Here is a 13,076-nt window from a genome sequence, read left to right as displayed (position 1 = left end):
AGTTCATCCACATCGCGATATTGTACTGTAACGTTGACTACATTTCCAACAGAAATCACATTGTCCTTAATGCATAAAAAAAGAAATAAATGCAATATCCATAGCCAATACTATTTAAATTATGAGTAACGTTGATAACTTCAATAAAAATAATTTACATTTTGCCCAGTTTGTCATTCGAAACAAACAATAACAGAACAGAAACACGTGTGCTGCTGCATTAGTACTTGTATCTCCAGTTGCATGAGCATCATAGGGAGGATACGTAACAGACATGTACAGAAAATCACAACTAGACAAGCATAACTTAGTTGTAGAAAAACATAATCCCTCCATTCCAAACCAGATTCGTGTAGTTAATGTGTATTGCTGAACCTCTAGTTATTTGGCTTTCAGTATCAAAACAAGGTAAGTCTATAATAATATGGTTACTATAATTGTATGAGAAAATATTAACTCGTCATTTTGTAAGTAATATTGTGTTATCTAATATGTAATCGGCTTAGATGATCTAAAGATTAGGCGCTTGATTAAGTCTACATTAGTAATATTTATATTTTTTTTTAAATGAATCTGCCCTTCCTAAGGAAACATTTCATGAAATAAAGCTATAATACATTTTTGGTGATATTTGCTGATTACAAATCTGTAATTTGAAATGGAGAGAGGGCGCATATGTGTAGACGTTCTGTTTAAATTGCTGCCGATGAATCTTAACTATTTGATGAAAGCGTAAATGAGCAGGTATGTGGTACGTCTGATATTAGCCGTTGGACAATTGGAGAGAGTGTGTCCAATTGCTGTGACAGTTTTATAATCTGCATGATAGTATTATTTGTACTAAATATTAATTATACCTATTATTATTAAGCATTCTTCTACAGAATCCAGGGATAGCACTTCCCGTTCTGCCTGGTGTATAATTATAATTCTCTATAATTCTCTATAATTAATTATTTCTACATCGATTTCTGTCATAGGAATCTGGCATGGCTGTGTACATAGACGATAATTAATTACTAGGTTGTAATGTGAGAATGTCTGCTACACACAAGTTCATATAACACCGATTAAGTATCATCAATGTTTGGTGATGCTTGCACAGTCGTGAGGGGATATAAGTTAGTGTGTGCAGGCAAGATGATGGGTGCCGTTTGTCCGCGGACCTGGGTTCGAATCTCCGTAGAATAAGAATTAAAATTTCTCTAACTTGCATGCTTATAATGCTTATATTTTTTGTATTATGCAAATTGTATATTAATGTTCAGGAGCACCAATAATATGGTAGGATTAAATAGCTTCACAATCAATTTTGTCTGATAAGGTTCCAGGGAGGAAGTAACATTGGGTTATATGTTTGACATGTGACTGTACACATGTGCAGCATTGTGGGTTGATATGGATACAAGGAACAGCTAAATGTTAAAACCGAGATTCCATTCATGTTATTCCAGAGAATGAAGTTAAGACTTGAAAAGCAGAATAATGTTCTTGAACTGATCGGATTTACGTTCTGCCATTGGTGCGGACAACGGCGACGGTGATTATTGTGACTATTTATACTGCTAGGACCTTTAAAAAAAACTAATGAAATTACTACCACAGCTAGAACTGCACTGAATGGTGAATGGAATAGAAATGACAAATGCATGATTCACTATAATGTTTTTCCTGCAAGGTGTTCATCCAATCAGTTATAGTTAGCACTGCAATAAAGACTGAATGATGGCAAAATGTATAATGCTGCAAGAATCGTACACATTACCAATGTTTCTTTAAGTCGTATCAAGTCAGGAAGATTAATGCTATGTAAAATAACAAGTTAAATCTGTTCTCGGTTTATTTCTTGGTCATTTAAATGGATCATATGATGTATGTATGTATGTATGTATGTATGTATGTATGTATGTATGTATGTATGTATGTATGTATGTATGTATGTATGTATGTATGTATGTATATATGTATGTATGTATGTATGTATGCATGTATGTGTGTGTATGTATGTATGGATGCATGCATGGAAAGATGGATGAATGGATGGATGGATGGATGGATGTACCTACGGATGTATGGTACATTTTTATATTCCTCATGCTGTGCTTACATCCATTAATAAGACTTTAACCGTTTTCTCCACAATGCAATGCAGGCAGTTATGTATTGAAATAAAATTTATATATACTATGTATGAGAGAGTCATTAATTAAATGATGACATGATATGACGAGAAATAGCCCAAACAAATCTGCATTGGTACACATAATATGACGTCATTTTAAACAACAAGAAACATTTTGCGACCGAACAAGCCCTTATGAAAATTTTGTTACTTGGTTCACACTGTCAATTAAGAGGAACATTTGTTGCATCTTTTCGGACAACGCATTTGAGTAGGGAGTCGCATACAGGTATGTGTTAAGCAAATCTATTCCAAAAAATTGTGATTGAGAGTAAAACCCAGCTCCCACGTTAATCGTGAAATAATTTCACTTTTTTAGATAATACTCAATTTAAGACATTGCGTCACTAACATCAGTCAGCTGATTGTTTAGTATAATTGGTAACAATACCGAATATTTTCTCATTTATATATGTACCAGATTATGAATATTGTTTGTCATTTGAATCAATCTAGGATGATAGAAGTTAGTGTGTGTGTGTGTGATTTTTTTTAACGTAGCTTTAAAAAAATTCAGTCATATCGCTACGATGTCTGCAGTGTGTCAGTTTAGAGTGATGCCTAGCGCTGGGGCATCATGCCGCAGACATGTTGCATGATGTCCCGCCCAGTCTCATGATCCTTACAACAGGACGACCTGTTCTAACACTAACTCTTAATAATGAGCACCAAGCGAGGCGGCTGTTAGTATCATTTGCAAAAGTATTTGATGTGACCAGGCCGAGGATTGAACCCACGACCTCCCGCATCCGAGGTGGACGCTCTAACCACTAAGCCACCGGAGCGGTCAGGATGCTAGAAGATGCTCAACAGAGAGATATAACACTGTTAAACATTATTGGATGCGTAAGTGCGATAATACATTTTAAATATGAAAGTTCAAAAGACAGTATTCGTGATAGTCTGGTTTAAACGATTGTTTCGCATGACATCGTCAGATCTACGCCGTACCACGGTTTGATAAAGGTCTATCCTAGTCATTTCAATACTCAAAAGGGGACGAAAGTAAATGGTGAGTTACTAATTGGCTGAAACATGAAACTTCGGTCACATAAACGCATCCAGTACTCGTATCCACTGCTGGTTTTTAATGACACAAAATAGATACAGTATATAATATTTATACTTCTTGGACTTGCAGAGGTGCTTAAATTGGCCTCGTTATGCTTAGTTTCAAACTAACAGTTTCTGATTATTTCAAAGTGTTTTAACTTTTCTTGTATTATATATACAAAACAATCGTTGGTAACAACTAATCGATGTGACCTTTACCAGATTATATGTCGGAAAAGCTCCTCCAGAGTCATGCGTGTCTGCTAAAAGGAGACATGCTTTTGATTCCTAATTTTCAGTCTTACCATCTCAGATACAGATTCATCCCTACAATATAATTTCGAATAAAGTCCAGACTGTGATGGAACTACCAGTTACCACTGTACTAGTTGCTTTTAAATGGACAACAAACAGAATCACTGCTAAGAAAGTATAATATCTTCTCGTCTTTGACAGGTATATCATGTATCATGTTAACGTTCCATCCATAAACGAGATCTCAAATAGGTACTTCACAGTATTTAAGAGTGGTATGCCTAAATTGGAGTCAGGATTCATATATAGGACGAACCACAGCTATTGGTACAAATACATTCCAAAGCTAATATGCACTAATTGTTTTCAAAGTTGTATTGTTTCCTTGACACAACGTTCCTGCTAGTGACAATAATCAATTCTTAATTTCTTCTAAACAGGGGAATTTCCTATTGCATAATATATGCATAACATCGATCAGCAAGTACCTAACAATATAAATGGTGCACTTCGCGGTTTTTTTTTTGGCCCGAATGACCTTGACAGTTTACTCGAAGTGTAACCATCCCCATTCCCTTAGAGATTGTATTCCGGGAAGGAAAACTACTCTGAATTAATTTGTCACCAGAGGGAGAAATTGATCATAGACATGTTGGCCAACTTCTGAAAATAAAGGCCAACTTGAACGCTGAAACAGTGGCAATAAAGTGAACGCGCTTCATGAAACGGCACCCGAAAATCCGTTTGTACCTAGTGAAAATTCACAATATAAATTCTTTGCAAGGTATATGTCGGAAACAAATGATATTTCGAAACATAGCAGAGCCCAGTTTCAGGCTTGACGTGAGGTAACGTAATTTTGTCTAGTACTAGCCAATGGACCGACTAGAAACGTGTATTATAATCTGACTCTGGTCCCATAGGCCAACTGGAAGTAAACTAAACAGAGCATATGCATAGCTTTGTGTACAATTGTTAGGAGATAGTCAATATAATGATATATCGATACAATATTGCAAACTCAGCACAGTTCCCGTTGTTATACCTGCAAGAAATGCGGATCATTTGTTTCCAAAAAAAAATATTTAGATAACATGATCTTAAACAAGATCACTTCAAATGTATATGCATAAATTTGAACATCTGATGCCTTTTTGTTAGTAAGTTGTTCGGTTGGTTTATTATCACTAATTAGTTTTTGAATAAATTAAGCGTTCATAGCCACGGCCTTGATACCGCTGAACGTCTTGTTCATAAATTATTTTGTTACATAATGGAGATCATCATCTCTTGCATGGATCATTCATGACAAGTAATTCTCGAAATTCTTTGCCAGTATGTTCTAACTTTCGATATCGTATTTAGGTATACGTTGTATTTGATGCAATTAAATAACGATCCGACTTCAGAGTCTCGTGACCTCTTAACAAAATATTGAATATCAATGTCAGACGTTTTAACGTTCGGCAGTTCAATATTTAGAAAAACACAAGATCACCTGGGCTAACATCAACAACAACACGTCTGATAAACTCGGCTAAGTTTACTTCGGCGACAAGTCTGCTCAGGTACACATCAAAGTCACGTCAGGATGAGTAGCGTCTGTAAATATGATTAGATATTTTACATAATATTAAGCTTACTGTTATTGCAAAATAACTAAGCGTCCGTTGTTCTGAACTTGAGGAGGCAATGCTTTATCTGAGTGGATCTATTGTTTTGACAACAAATTTATCACATTTTCCCCATGCAACAGAGCTTATAATGGCAGAGTTGAACACAATGGATGTCGTCCGCCATGGACACCTGTTTAAATAATCAACAATCCCATTGTTACATAGGTGACATCTGTATTTTTATTCCAAATGAGTTTGCGTCATATTCTAAATCAGTTAATCTTTGTTTATTTTGGGAATTTTGTAACCAGTCTAAAATAAGTACATCACATTCCAGAAGAGTAAATGGATATATGCTGATAGCTCATGTGTTTTCAGGTAAAAGGGGTTAGCTAAAAGCAAAGCTGGTACAAGATGATACAAGCCTTTCGTCCAGAACAAGAGTATAATTTAATTGCATTCTCATAGGTGCTGAAACCCGATATCACCTTCACCTTGCACCTAAAACGGTGTTCTACTCAGCTAATTGTCAATGAGTCACATGGGTGGGTCGTGGTTCTCTGATTTAAACGGTTTAGATGTTACATTACAATTTTTTATCTGGTAAATATGATACATCAAAGACACATATATATCTTATTGATATATTAGCATCCAACACAAATTCCCTTTTTATAGATACACTGATAGAACCGCCTGGAAAATAACAGTATTACGAAGTATTTGAAGTATATTGAAGAACAAATACAGGTTTTAGCTATTAATTCAAGGTCTATATTATATTTAACCCTTTAAGACAGTATGTGATTTGTTGCCATTCTGAAATCAATTTTTGTATTAGCCGTATACATACTATCTTCATCGTCATGTTTTAAATATATTTAGTGTCATTGCCACACCTTTGCATCAGATATAAAGGTATTTGGAATAAACATGAAGCTAAGTGAATAATGTGATCCACCCATAATCATCATCAGGTCCTTCTAAAGGACTTAAATTTTGATTAAATAATCATTTCCTTTTCTTAAATTTTTTGTTGTCTTTCAAAATTAATATATTTAATCTGAATTGCAAGTATCCACACTCTTTAAAGATTTGCATTAGTACATATTTATCCGATTTTGATAAGTAAATGTGCAAAATGTACCAAGCAAAATTATAATTATTTGTACCATTATTATCTCAGAACCTGTTGATCGAATATATTTTACTATTCATCGACTTCGAAAGTAACAGTTGCTTTAATGAAATGGATTATCCTAATAAAATAGTCCCCTGAAGTTATACCATATGAAAATTGAGACTGAAAATAAATGTTCACGACGCAGTTTTCTTAAATTTAAGATGTACTTTATGCGTGATCAGGCCTTCGAGACGGATATCTAGGAAAGATTTTGCTCATAAAATATCAAATGACAACCGGACATTCCAAAATTGTTTTAGTAGGTCACGAAGTGATGTACAACGACACAATTTAGGTAACACATTTTGATATAATATTTTCTGAGATGATTTTATCCACATTTTGTTACAATCCATGAGGTTTCTCGAAAATTGAATCAGTCGGTTAAACATTAGCAAACGCTTTAAATGTTACCAAAACAGATCAACTAAAAATGCGCGATTTATCATCAGGAAGATATAAAGACATTTTTGGTCAGTGATTACAGGAATGACAGTCAGTAAAACTTTTTCGAGCAAACGTACTTTATAACACATGACCAAATTCGTAAATGTTCCGAATTGTTGGAACATGAAAGTTACGATTGTCAAGCTGGAGTCAAACATGTTGAACTATGTATATTTTGTGAAATTTCAAGTAGCGCTACACGCACATTTAAATCCGTATATAACATCTAGTCTAATGCAAATCATCTGGCTGAAAGATTTGTCAATACAACATACATGATCAGAAATATCATCTGTGTTGGCACTTGGGAAAGCACTAGTGTGGAGCGATGGTGTTGAAACAAATAGTAAACATTACTAATAAAACAAGTGCTAAGAAGCCTAAAACAAGCATGAAATCATGGGTCTTGACCTGCAAGAAAAATACATTTTAAACATAAAGCGCAGACGTTCAAGGAATCCAGCTACCACGAATCCAATAAAACGGTATCGTTGAGTTAATATGCCTCGAGGGTCAATATCTTCACTCACATCGTAAATCCATGTTTTCCTTGTATGGGAAAGACAGGGATAGCAGTACGTAACGTTGCTAGAAATCGATTTTGCACCCATGAACAAGGTACAACAGATATACCTCTTGTACGGTCTGCATTGACCGTCGACTTTACAAAGAGTCTGAGCCCTTGACTACAAAAGAGGCTTCCGGACCGCCAATATCTTGTCATGAATTCAAACGCTAGAGCGCCTTTTGTTACGCAAGCTACTGAAAGTTCACACTGTATGTGCGCAAGATATTGTGAAGAGGTTCAAAAGTATCACTTTGTGTAATATTAATGGAAGAGGATATTGTTTCACTAGTGCGCCTGCAAATATAATTACTGTGTTCGTGGGCAGTGCGACTTGTAAGGCTAATTAAGAAACATGCTAAAAGCATGCTGAAGTGGCATCTAAGAAGGATTGGGATAACCATGTATAATTCATGTTCGAACAACCGTGCGCTCAAATGTGAGAATGTAGGCACGTGTGCTGACGACAATGTATTATTCATTGCTTAGAAAAACATTTCATGTTATGAATTTTCCAACTGCCTAAAATAGTTGGCGTATTCTTCTATCCTGGGAAAGTTGCCTGGGTAACCGTAAGCCGTTTTAGTTTTAAAATGTTACTCATTCTCGATCAATCTGTATTGTTTAAGATTCATCCATGCCCAATCTAAATGTTGGCATGTTGAACCTCATTCATCATTGATACCAGCTGTCTTGTTGCGTTGGTTATGACATATGCTTTGCTGGAGACTCTGGCAGGTAGCTGATCTGGTTTATATGTGTATTTCCTGCTAATCATAAGCAACTGGTTGAGATTTTCTTTTAGCATTGTAAAACACCTACCTTCTGCCAGAACTAACTGCGTCACACACGTATGTACGACTTGTTTTCCCCGTTTCTTCTACCAGAGAGAACTACCCCCAGAAAGAGACTGAGCTCTGTATTCATCTGGCTGCCACGATCGGGATTTCTCGTCGCACCTTTCTACCCACATACGATGTAAATATCCCCTATCCTAAGTGAACTTTCGAAACATGCTAAACGAGGCATCTACCCGTCTGCATTAAGTTAAACTTTCATGTTACGAAGATATGGTACTATTAGATATCCAAGCCTTACGGACTAAACGCAGTGTTTGGTACTGCTTTATCAATGTCATTTGGACTAAGGCATCTCTGTCTTCACAGCGCTATCTAGCTATAAACAATGTATGTTCTTTCATTTTTCATGCTTGCAGTTGTTCAAGCGCAGTCGACTATTATTTTTACACGAATCTTTGTCTCCTTAGGAACATATGTTTCATATGTTTGACTCGCTGATGAGATTATATAACTGAATGCGTTGCTCTATGAGGAAATGGTTCATATGAGTGTTTCATACTGCATATTACCATTGATCCATTATCATGAAACATATAAAGTTGACGGCTATGCCTAACTCCATTAATTTCCTAAATGAAACATAATTGCAGTTGAAATTTTACCCCTCATTGTAGATCATAATGGTTCATCTGTTATTTATATCCGTATATCATCGGTTACACTGATTTACTTTCTCGACACACACATCAGGCGTATAATGCTTGTTCCCCATCTATACAGCCATACAATCGAAACCGACCACTCTTAGAAAACGTTTCTTAATTTACACGAATCTTTTTGCAGCTTTATACACACTATTTAATGATTCTCAGTAAAATCGAGTCACATGCTGATATTTCTTAACACTTTAATGTTTCCATATGAAAATAGGATATGGCCGAGGCATAAATATTTTGGTCGCAATGAGCAAACTCATGCGAGTGTCAAGAAATATTGTTTTAGGCTAACATGAGTGAGTGATGTGGACAGTCCACTTAAGGGGAGATACGACCCGGAAATAAGTGTTTTAATTATTTTGTTTGCCAACATTTCCAAATTGCTACTGCCTACAGTAAAACTCTTTTCTGACAAAAAGCGTCCTTCTGGTTTTATTTATAATGAGGACAGTAATAGAGGTTTGATTTATGTTATGTGGGTTTGTTGTTGTCAATTACAAAAGTCGGGTTATAAAGGATCGGTTTAGAGGAGATTTTTAATAATAACAAGTTTATACACAGCGACGTGCAAAAAATAGTTTGATGCCTAAATGTCAAATATATGTATTGTAATTTATTTTTCAAACGGCAGCCAAGCAATGTCAATCTCGAGGCTAGACACAAACCAATGACCGATGGCTGTGAGTAGTATCACTATTTGCTGTGGGTGTACTGTTGCCTGTTTCTTCCACTGAACACATGCTTGATGTTAATCCGTGTCTGCATTTTTAGCGTAAGTACATCTAGTGTTGTGGTAGGAAGTACCATAACAGAAACATGGGCTTGTTTGTTAACCAAAATGTATTAACTATTTTATACCCGTTGTGCTTAGGTAAGCTTCAAAGTTTTGATTTTCGTGAATTTGTAATTTGGAAAAATACCTTGTAATTAATAGCTTATATACGCTCTGCATAGTTAATTATATAGGAAACATCAGGATAAACATGGATTACGTTTATAAATATAACATCCTCTAATTTATCTACAGTAACAGGAGATAGTACTACAATTCCGCAGCTCTCACTAAGACGTTTATAACGCAAATACTAATGGTGCTACTGCTACTACCTCTGCTGATTGTAGCAAGAAATAGTGCTAATATGATTGATACCGCTACTATTATTGCAACTATCAGTATTAATACTGCTTGTAAACAGCAACAACTACAAATAATATTAATACACAAAAGCTAGTGTTGCTGCTAATATTATTACTATAGTAGTATTACTGCTATTACTCTTACTGATTACGGGAATAATACCTACCGCAAAAAGCACACCTCCTAGACGAAGATAATGCAAACTACATAATATATTTTTTAATCTCTTCGTATTTAGATACTACTACTACTACTACTACTAATAATAATAATAATAATAATAATAATAATAATAATAATAATACAAATAATAATAACAATTATAAGGAATAAAAAAATGCATTTTTTGAGGATAAAGGTTTTTGCTTTAACCAGATAGGGTATGCTTGCAAAAATAAAGGTGAAGCATATATCCTTTGTGTCAATATGTCAAATAACGTACATTAATATTCCAAAGTATTGACTGGCATACTTACTGCTATGTATCATGATATGTGGAAATTGCTACATTTATTTTCAACTAAATTCACGTAAATCTTATAGTGTGATTGTAAGTCTTGACAATCACTTTGGAGGAATTAAATATGATAGCAAAAATACCAAATGTGTTCAAATGGTGCATTTAATGCATGAAACATTATGTATGTAAATGAATCTAATTAATAAACAAATTAAAGACATGGATATCACACAAAGCAAGTCAATGTGTTTTCCACTAAATGTTTCCAAACATACTTTGGAATGTCTCTTTCGAAAGATGAAAGTGTATATCCTTCGTGACACACGTAACATTGTTTGTCGTTGCAAGCAGAGACTCAGAGTTATATTGTTCATTACTTTCACCCAGTTTAAATTATTTCGTGACCGATTTAATGCATGTTTATTCTCTTCTAAATAAAATTAAACCTTCATCATCAAAGCAATCTCTCAAAGAATGTCATGTTTGAATATTCAGCAATACAAATAATAACCCTTTAAAATAAGAAAATAATTAGTATTAATTAAGAAAAGAAAACAATAAATAATGAATTAAGTGCTTACTTGATTTAATTATTTTACTGATTCCTTTACATCAATATATTCTTACAGGATGCCATTAACAAGAGCTGTGATTGATGCGTACAGAATATGGACGCGTTTGTACTGTGCTTGGCTGTGTCCGTATCGCGCTGATTCTGACGTTTAATACTATATTAAACGCCCATGAAAATCAATTGGAACTGATCCAGATTTAAAATTGATTCGGAACGTTTAAAATTGCCATTATTAGGACGTACCCTCCTCGAGTAGCACTGATTTAAAACAACACTAGCTTTCATGTCGTAGAGTGTAATATAAAAATTAGTGCATATATATTTAACTTAAAACAAATAAGGTAAAGTGCAAAAATGTACACTAAGGAAGAAAAAAAAAATGATTCAAGGAACCTGCTGTCTCTTCTGCGACGAATACCTATCAGCATTAATCCTACATCTGACACTCATACACTTTCGCAGAAGGTCCGAATGATTTACCATGATGCTTAAGTGGCGCAGACATGAAACATGAATTATTTCCATTACAGCGTTTACTCTGTACACTTATATTAATAATATACAAACTGTTCAGGTGCATGCAATAACAAAATGCGCGACTTTCTAAACATTTACCACACATCGTTAATTTTTCTCATCACAAAGAACTCACTTCTTTTGAGAAAGAGACACCTAGACTCATGGTAACAATATCATACATTTCATAGTTTGAATGCAGCTCCTTATGTATTAGATATATGTCTTTAAAACTCGTCACTATAAAACTTTAACTTTGTTAACCATGATACAGGTCAAATGGAAAAACTTACAACGGCATTGTGATTTACATCTTTAAATACATCACGTGATTATGACGTCTATGAATATTGCAAAATCAATTGTACAGAATTCAAATTGCAGGAAATAATGTGCAAATAGACTGATTTGGTCATCGTTGCTGTATCCGTGGTTCCAAGTTTGCTATTGATAAGCATCCACGTAATTGAAAATATGCCAACATTTCGAGCAAAAAATGTCACACGAGATTAGGAAATATGTAATTTAGCCGAGTGTTTGCTTAATACCCATATGCGTAACTTGGATCAAATATAAGAAATGGTTTTGCAACACATATCCAATCGGGTTTCAAACACAATATTGTATCAAAATAATAAAACAAAATCAATGCACGGTAAGCACGGTTTTACCTCATACTTTTGTCATCACTTGAAATATCTGAGGTATAATAAGGTCATACTATGTTTTTCATTTTAGCTAATAAGAAACGTTCATTTTTACCGATTTTATTTTTCGCCCGATTCAAACATGCAATTCACTTCATATAAAAAACGATTTAAATAACTGTAACAATCGTTAAAATCATTTCAGTTGTGGGATTTGCTTCAGTTGTAGGATGGATCCATCACATTTCTCACAAATACTGCATAGGGGTAGGCACCTCTGGTTGGACCTTTAACTCTCCCTGAAGTCTCCAACTGTATTCTCTCTAATCTATTTGAGACTACGTTAAACCATCCATCACAATGAGTCTATTTTGTAACAGAGGTCTAACAAATGATAAGACTAATATAAATATTGACTATCTAATCAGATAGTATGTGAAGCATCCTTTAATATATTTTGCAATTCCGATGTATGTTACATTATATTTTCAATATGTAGGCTCCAAATAAATGTATTGCTAAGTCCAAAGAGCTTGCCATTTTCAGCACATGCAAGTGATCCGTTTTGGAATTTCAATTTGGGAAAGAGTTGGTTAGTACAGCTGCTAGATCATTTCAGTTTATACAGTGATAAAGATTGCTCGCAACAGATATCATCAGACGGTTAACTTTTCTAGGTCCGCATTATGCATATAATGTGTATATTTCATAATTCTAGAACAGCACGACGAAACATGTGATGACATAGTATAATAGAAGGAGACTTAGATCTTAGATAAGAAGGCAACACGTAACATGTTGCACTTATATTGTGATTGCAGATGCATTTTGAAGGCATTGCCAAATATGCATGCTCTATAAGTCCAATGTATCACGAAGGAATGAGCTTTAGTCAAAACGAATTATACCATTTTTGCTATAATT

General features: G+C 34.6%; 1 long non-coding RNA gene across 1 annotated transcript; it reads left to right on the top strand.

Moving 5' to 3' along the window:
* Positions 1-281: 281 nt before the first annotated feature.
* LOC149783970 (uncharacterized) lies at positions 282-11,350 on the top strand. The gene is made up of 3 exons (XR_016414085.1): positions 282-408; positions 9,449-9,589; positions 11,045-11,350. It is a non-coding gene; the product is annotated as an uncharacterized LOC149783970 (long non-coding RNA).
* The last annotated feature ends 1,726 nt before the right edge of the window (positions 11,351-13,076 follow it).

The sequence above is a fragment of the Sinohyriopsis cumingii genome, chromosome 14, assembly GCF_028554795.1.
Source record: "Sinohyriopsis cumingii isolate HCF-2022 chromosome 14, ASM2855479v2, whole genome shotgun sequence".
Lineage (NCBI taxonomy): Eukaryota > Metazoa > Mollusca > Bivalvia > Unionida > Unionidae > Sinohyriopsis > Sinohyriopsis cumingii.
This window is presented reverse-complemented; position numbering and strand designations above follow the sequence as displayed.